Source organism: Hippocampus guttulatus, chromosome 19, assembly GCF_054856545.1.
Source record: "Hippocampus guttulatus isolate MCC_2025c chromosome 19, RoL_Hgut_1.0, whole genome shotgun sequence".
Taxonomy (NCBI): domain Eukaryota; kingdom Metazoa; phylum Chordata; class Actinopteri; order Syngnathiformes; family Syngnathidae; genus Hippocampus; species Hippocampus guttulatus.
This window is the reverse complement of record NC_141279.1, coordinates 12,982,216-12,990,282: the sequence shown is the minus strand read 5'-3', so window position 1 is coordinate 12,990,282 and position 8,067 is coordinate 12,982,216. Positions and strand designations below refer to the sequence as shown.

Genomic DNA, 8,067 nt, shown 5'->3' with positions numbered 1-8,067 from the left:
CTCGATGTCCATGTCGTTGATAGGGGAGAGTCGTCCTTGCCAATATGGCCGCAGCGTTAGCATGGAAAGTGGACTGTTCCCTATTAGAAGATTCTTTCGCTGCATGGCCGTTAAGTCGCTTTCAAATGACGTCATTTTGCCGGTGGGGAAAAATGGCGACGTGGGACCGTCCAGAAATGACATTTTCCAGGCTGACAACTGACCACATCCAAAAAATATACTGATACGGTATCTCTCTTTTGAAGGATTCGGAGACATTTCAGTGACGAAATATTCACCCACAACAAACAAATAAATAAATAGAATGAATGAATGAATGAATGAATGATAGATAGATAGATAGATAGATAGATAGATAGATAGATAGATAGATAGATAGATAGATAGATAGATAGATAGATAGATAGATATTCCGGTTGCTTTAGTTGTTGGCAATTGTAGTCAACTACTACAGTTCAGTTTCATCACATCTGTCATAATGGTGAAGTAGGAAACCTTTTCGTGACAAAAATTGTCACAAATTGACAAAAGTATTCAACAAAAATCAGTAAATCACATTTTCCCATTTTGTTTACGATAGAAGTTGAAAAGAACAGGTGATTTAATAGATTTTGGGTGAATATTCTTGTCAATATATGGCAATGTTGTTGTCCCCCCCATTGAATCTCCAAAATGACAGCTATAATGACACGTTGAGCTGCCGTAATTAGAAGATTGCCTATGTTAACTAGAACAGCAATCAGAATGCGAAAATGTGCTTTTAATTGTTTTTGCTGACTATTTTGTGATTTAAATGTCTCTTACTTCAACATAATGGGTGATATCAGCACATTTCTGCTGTCATAAGTAGTGGTCGACAGTTTCCAGTTACTCCAACATTCAGAGAAAAAAAAATCTTCATTTACAGTACTTATTAGGTTTTGTGCCACAGACGTTACATGTTATAACAATGCCAAGACAGAACAAGATCGATATTTCTTTCTGGTTACGAAGAGGCAGAAGAAATGTAAAAAACTAAAAAAAAAACGGCAAGCGAAGTGGCTGAGTAACATCTCCCGTTCAGATAGTGATGGCAAAATGAAAGCAGTCAAACCCTGCAGGGAAATACAGTACCTGTACTGTACTTCATACACAAAGGGCTTCAAGATAATCCATTTCCTCGACTACGCCGTCATGTGGACAGAAAAATGCATAACATGCTTGGTGCATGCACAAAAATGGTGGGGTGTGAATCATGCTCTGAATCCAAAAAATATATATATTTGAAGAGTGTTTTAACATGAATTGTTCTGTGTTACTTTGTCTATGTTTGTGCTTGTGCAACAAGTGAAAATGTGAAATAAGGAAGTTAAATAATTCTTTGTCGCTTTTATGTCGAAATACACTCAAACCAATCGAATAATTTCCTGGATCAGTCACGTGGTTTCCGCTTCACGGGCCTCCAACGTCACCAAGTACGTCATCAATCACGCATTGATTCCAATAGTATCCAGCTGCAGACTCGGAGGAGGTAGCTTCAGGCAATGGTAGACAAACGCCGGAAGTGGCTGTGGTAAGTTTAGACAAATGGATTTTCAAAATAAAGTCCCAAGGTATATACGACTGCAAATGAAAGTGAAATGTTCATTAATTGTAATAGGGAATTTAAATGATTTTATCTTTCTTTAAAAAATAATTCAAGATTAATATTTTTTTTATCAAACTAATTTGAGATAGAATTACTTTGACTTACTTGATGACCTACTTTGCAATACAACTAAAATTAGTAGCTCTTAGACTCCGTGGTTAACATAACAGGTTTGACGAGTAGAATCAATAATTCATAAGGTTTTAATATAGTACAATAATTACAAAACACCTGGCTTTTTATGCATTATAATAAATAAAACAAATTCTGAAAATATCAATATCACACAACTTCAAACCAGCATGTATGAAGCTTGATGGAACTGTTCTTAAGTTTAACAAAAAATAGATAAAATAAAACCAGATTGTGTATCCCCGCCAAAATGTATACCTATATTCCCAAAATGATCCATGTCCATTTCTAAAGCACTGTAGGATTCAAAAATAAAACACAAAAAGTATTTTTGAAAAAGCACTTTATTGCTCACGCACTCACTTCCCTTGCTGTCACAACTCCTTTTCGATCCTCTGCTCAAATTCCTCTCTTTCACTGAAATAAGGTTGTCAAACATGAAATGCAACAGAAACTGAAATGTTTTTAAATGTATTATTTGGGACATGAGAAAAGGAGTATGGATTTAATTGCATTTTAGTTGAAAGAGAATTTGACAGTTTACTCTTGCCTTGTGTGTACCGTTTGTCCAACAATAAATACAGTAAGTATTCGGCATGTGTCACTGAGACCTTGTGGGTCACAGTGAGACCATAAAGAGCCTATTAAGAGAAAAGGATTTGTACATTGTGTGAATATTTTCTAAAATATTTCAATCTACAAATACAAAAAAAAATCTATATTTTTGTATCTATTTGGAAGGTGTGGAGCAACTAGGGATAACATTACCTCTGGGAATAGAACATCCATCAAAAAGTCCACCTCATTCACAATGTTGTTGGGAGTTCCTTCTCGATCCACGATGCCCCTCAGATGTCTAAAAAGGACATCCCGGTGTTCCTCTGTGTCCAAGTAGACAGGCACCTTCAGGCACTCATGTTTAAAATATCTTGGCTTGCCGTTGAGTACATCCTATTGACAATTTTGTGGAAATTGCATAAGTGGCCTGTGTGGTCATTTTGTGAATTCAAATAGGCATCAAATGCCAGTTCCTTTTAAACCATTTAGAAATGATCAAGCTTGATAAACAAGTCACATATTTTTCTGTTGGTAGCTAATAACATTCCTCAATATACAATGTAAATCTTCAGTTAAGGTTAAAAAAAAAGGGCATTTGCAAAATACCACTACAAGTACCACAGTGAGACTTTGAAACGGCATATATTCCATTAATGGGATCAATGCACTCATTCTCGAGGTGGTGCATTGCTGTCACATCCTTTTGCCTTTTAGTGTGCTTTCTTTCAATATGCCTTTTGTCAGGTTTGTCCAATTTGACACTCAGGAATAAACAAAAGGAGGAGACAGGAGACTCGATTCTGGTACCAGGAGGGAACGAGGAGAAGCATTCAGTTTCAGTTCTCGGCACGTCACCCTAACGATCTCCCCCTTCACCTCCTCATTTATTGAGAAAGCTACTACATAGGTGTGTCCAACCTAAAGGGTGGGGGCTGTTGAACACACACTGAACTTGTTTGACTATGTGTGTGTATGTGAGTGCAAATTACGTACATGTGTGCAATTGTCACAAAAACATCACGCCACAGCTGGTGTTGATGGCTCCATTCACTGTTCACCCTTGCTCACTGTTTAGTCTTCACACTTATCTCTTCCCAACCACGTCCTCGGAAAGGTGGTTGCGTCCCTAAACTTCCACACAGTGCACCAAGCATTCTTGATTATAAAAGTGAGTATATAATGGATAAAATGTGAGTACATAATAAAGAATGTATCTCTATTAAAAGCAGAAGCGTTCTTCATTGCAGGCATAGTCAATTAATGATTGCAAGCATAAGTGTTCTTCTTTGCAAGCATAATCAATTTATCATGTCATAAGCGAATATATGATGACTAAAAATAATCAATCCAACAGGAATAAATACTGTACTTGCGTGCCTTTTTAAGTGTCCCTTCCTTGAGAATCTTTGGCCACAATCTGACAGGAAAAAGGTTTCTCACCGGTGTGTGTTCTTGTGTGCCTTTTTAAATATTCCTTCCTTGAGAATCTTTGGCCACAATCTGAACAGGCAAAGGGTTTCTCACCAGTGTGGGTTCTTACGTGCTTTGTTAAGGTTGCCTTCGTAGAGAATTTTTGACCACAAACTGTGCAGGAAAAAGGTTTCTCGCCAGTGTGTGTACTTGTGTGCCTTTTTAAGTGTCCCTTCCTTGAGAATCTTTGGCCACAATTTGAACAGGAAAAAGGTTTCTCACCAGAGTGTGTTCTTGTGTGCCTTTTTAAATGTTCCTTACTTGAGAATCTTTGGCCACAATCTGAACAGGCAAAAGGTTTCTCACCAGAGTGTGTTCTGGTGTGCCTTTTTAAATGTTCCTTACTTGAGAATTTTTGACCACAAACTGTGCAGGAAAAAGGTTTCTCGCCAGTGTGTGTACTTGTGTGCCTTTTTAAATGTTCCTTACTTGAGAATTTTTGACCACAAACTGTACAGGAAAAAGGTTTCTCGCCAGTGTGTGTACTTGTGTGCCTTTTTAAATGTTCCTTCCTTGAGAATCTTTGGCCACAATCTGAACAGGCAAAAGGTTTCTCACCAGAGTGTTTTCTGGTGTGTGTTTTTAAGCTTTTCTTCCTAGAGAATGTTTGGCCACAAACTAGGCAAGAAAAAGGTTTCTCACCAGTGTGGATTCTTTTGTGATAATTTAAGGTTTGCTTCTGACAGAATCTTTGGCCACAATCTAAACAGGCAAAAGGTTTCTCGCCAGTGTGTATTCTCATGTGGCTTTTTAATATTCCTCTCTGAGAGAATCTTTGGCCACAATCTGAACAGGCAAAATGTTTCTCACCAGTGTGGGTTCTTACATGCTTTGTTAAGGTTGCCTTCTGAGAGAATCTTTGACCACAAACTGTGCAGGAAAAAGGTTTCTCGCCAGTGTGTGTACTTGTGTGGCTTTTTAAGTTTCCCTTATGAGAGAATCGTTGACCACAATCTGAACAGGCAAAAGAGTTCTCACCAGTGTGGGTTCTCACGTGTCTTTTCAAATCACTCTGAGAAGAAAACATCTTCCCACACCGAGAACAGTTCCAGGGTTTGTTGTCAGTGTGACATGTCAGATCACCATCAGACTCTTCATCCTCCTCCTCATCATTATTAACATCATTCTCAACATTTGATGACATGTCACTGTCTTTTGTGCAAGGGTGCTCTGGCTCCTCCTCTTTTTTAATGTGTAGGAGCTGCTCCTCCTCTTCCTCCTTTAAGTGGGAGACTTCTTTGTTCTCTTCCTCTTTCAAGTGAGAGGGCTCTGCAACCAGCCGCTCAGGACAAGCATCTTTGCTGATGTCTGCAAGACACAAGGAGACAAACACACTTGGAATTCTGCAACTCAGAGAGCAAGATGAGTTCAGATTTACTCAATATGTGATATTAAAAGCATCACGTTAGTGGTGAATTTCATATTTTAATTTGGATTATTTTTCATCTACAGTGGTGGTTTGTTAAATTATTTTTTTTATCCTTGGTTATTTGTGAAAAGACTTGTACAGAGTGTGACATTGCACATTTTTGAGTGGTGGAAAAGTCCAGAGCGCAAATTCTACCTCGTGCTTTTCATCTTTCGCGCGGCGTTTGTGAACCGCGAAAAAAGCGATTATTCAGTGATCCCTCGCGATAGGTTTCAGTACATCATGGTTTTTTCCCCCCCAAACTAATGTATTCAGAAAAAAAAGGCAGAACGACTGAGTTTTTGTCCATGCTTGGACTGTACCAGCAACGAGCACTCATTCAAGGCGCATGATTGGTTTCCGGTGCAATGTCCACCAATGACAGCACGAGTGGATTTATCCTGTGAGCTGATTGGTTGCGCATCCTCACAGCCCCACCCAGCATGATGAGAAACTCCGGAAGTCCTGTGTCACGTCACGCTGTTGATTCTCTGGCATACTGTCTCTTCTATTTGATCCGTGCGCAGCCGTGTGTGTGTGTGTGCGCGCGCAAAACGCGTTTGTTTATATCTAGATTCCTCCCTTCGCCCGTTAAACCGAGATATACACAAAAAACGACCCAGTACTATATTAAGCAATTCATTCAATCATCCATTCTCCGATCCGCCTTACCCTCACGAGGTTCGCGGGGGTGGGTGGAGCTTATTCCAGTCATCTCCGGGCAGTAGGAGGGGGACACCCTGAACCGGTCGCCAACCAATTACAGGGCACACAGACACAAGCACAACCACCCAAGCCCATGCTCACACCTAGGGACAATTTAGAGTTTCCAATCAGCCCGCCATGCATGTTATTGCAATATTAATATTAAACAAATCAACACACACACAAAACGGGAGATAAGATGAGACGAGTTTGTTGTACTTCCTCCTACAACCTCTCAAATCACTATTACCTGTTTACATTCCCAACAAACAAACAAACAAACACCCATCAGGAAGCGATAAAGTAGCAGGGTTAAGCACTGTGCATTTTTCCAGTGTTAAATGGGATCGACATTACAACATAGCCATGCAAAATAAATGCCAAGCAGGCGACAAAAAAACGTCATGCTAGTGTGCAACAGCTCATCCCTTTTTTTTTTTTTCCTAGCACTCTTCCAGCATGCAGAGCTCACACCATACACTGCTCAAGGCTGCCAAGTGGCTTATCTGTGCCGCAACTGTCTTTGGTAAACACCACCTAGGGTGTGTGATTTTCCAAAATGCCACTGCTGACCTTAAAACGTGCAGTCATTCTAAGTTAACGAAGCCAATTTAAAAATATCCACACGCGACCCTGGAACATAAACATTGATTAAGCTGGAAGATTTTGCTCTTGTGACGGACGAAATTAGAAATCCAGCTCGTGTATGCACAAATGAGACATGTCTTAAAATCTGACGTTTTTTTATGACTCAAACCAACAAGAATTTGTATGTTCGACGATAGCTTCAACTCTAGCCGTTAAATTTCATAATGAGGGAAGGCACAACACAATCCAAGGATAGCAAAGTTGTAACTGAATTTACAAAATTTCATGACACAAGACCATCATTTCTCTCACATCAGGAGCCGTGATGGCTCTTCTCATGTTTCAAGAGAAATGTGCATCTTATGAACGTAATCTAAAAAACATTGGAACATAATCGGAACATTCTGGCAATTAGCAGCATAACAGAAGCAGTTATAAGATAATTGAAACCCACAGACAGATAACAGTTACAAATCATCCAAATCAAGGCCTTCACTGTATACTTACACATTCTACCTCCTCCCAGAAACTTAACAAGGTCCCATTTACGTCCACTGACGACCACTCAACACAAAAAAAAAAATTGTGTCTACGACTTACAAACAACTTTCTAACCATCTCGTGACCTTCCGGCCCTTTTCAACCTAAACACACGGTGACCTCCTCATTCGTAGCATCACTGTGTCAAACCTCACCTGCCTGTTCCTTTCTTTATTCTCAACATACTCAACTTCCATCATCACCTTACGTCTCACCATCAACATTTCCACTTGCCTTTCACCCACTATAAGTATCCAAAACTCTCTGTGTCTCCACACCCATACTCAACCATTTTCTTTCTTTACCTGATTTACACATACTTCATGTAGCGCCGGTTGAAATAATGAAGCTTAAGTGGCGTTAGGAATTATAATAAAAAGTTACAATTACAAGTAATTATAATAGATGCCATACAAACCTTCTACACTGCAAAAGCCAGAAAATAAAACAAACAAGACTCCATGAGTCCTCTCTCCTGTGAAACATAACGTTTCCATCGCTCTTGTCATGGTTAAATTCCATCTCACTGGCGCGTTCCCTTCTTTATTCCCTCTTCCTCATTCACTTTCTGCTTCTTTTCAGCCAAGAACATCCAGAACTCAATGTCTTCGAACCCATCCATATCCATTTTTTCTCTGTCATTTTCGCATAGTTCTAATATTATCCTGCAGGTGCAGTAATGTTTGTGTGTTCAGCCGGTCAGCAAAATTATACATTTTCTATCCACAAATTTAGATGTTTTATCTTAGAAGGACATTGGCTCTCTACGAATTTCCAGTCCGTACATGTTAACTTCATTTTAGGATCCATTTTATCCATTTGGCATCCCCCATTTCGCAAATTTGAGAGTCAGCGGTTTACCTAGGGTAACTAGGCTGACTTTTCCCTTGAACAGGGTGGCAATTTCTCAGACTGAGGTAATTTCCAACCTTCTACCACCAAGGTGGCGGGAAATTCTTGCATCTGCTTCCTCAGACAGTTGCCACAACAAATGTCCTGTTCAGATGAGGTAACAAACCTCCACTCACACAGTTACACA

The 8,067-nt window shown here is 39.6% G+C and overlaps 1 pseudogene across 1 annotated transcript; it reads right to left on the bottom strand.

Moving 5' to 3' along the window:
• Window positions 1-3,115: 3,115 nt before the first annotated feature.
• On the bottom strand, window positions 3,116-8,031 carry LOC147190372 (uncharacterized; annotated as a pseudogene). The gene is made up of 2 exons (XR_015103884.1): window positions 5,868-8,031; window positions 3,116-5,095 (listed from the first exon to the last, which is right to left on the bottom strand). The product of XR_015103884.1 is annotated as an uncharacterized LOC147190372 (transcript).
• Between the last annotated feature and the right edge of the window lie 36 nt (window positions 8,032-8,067).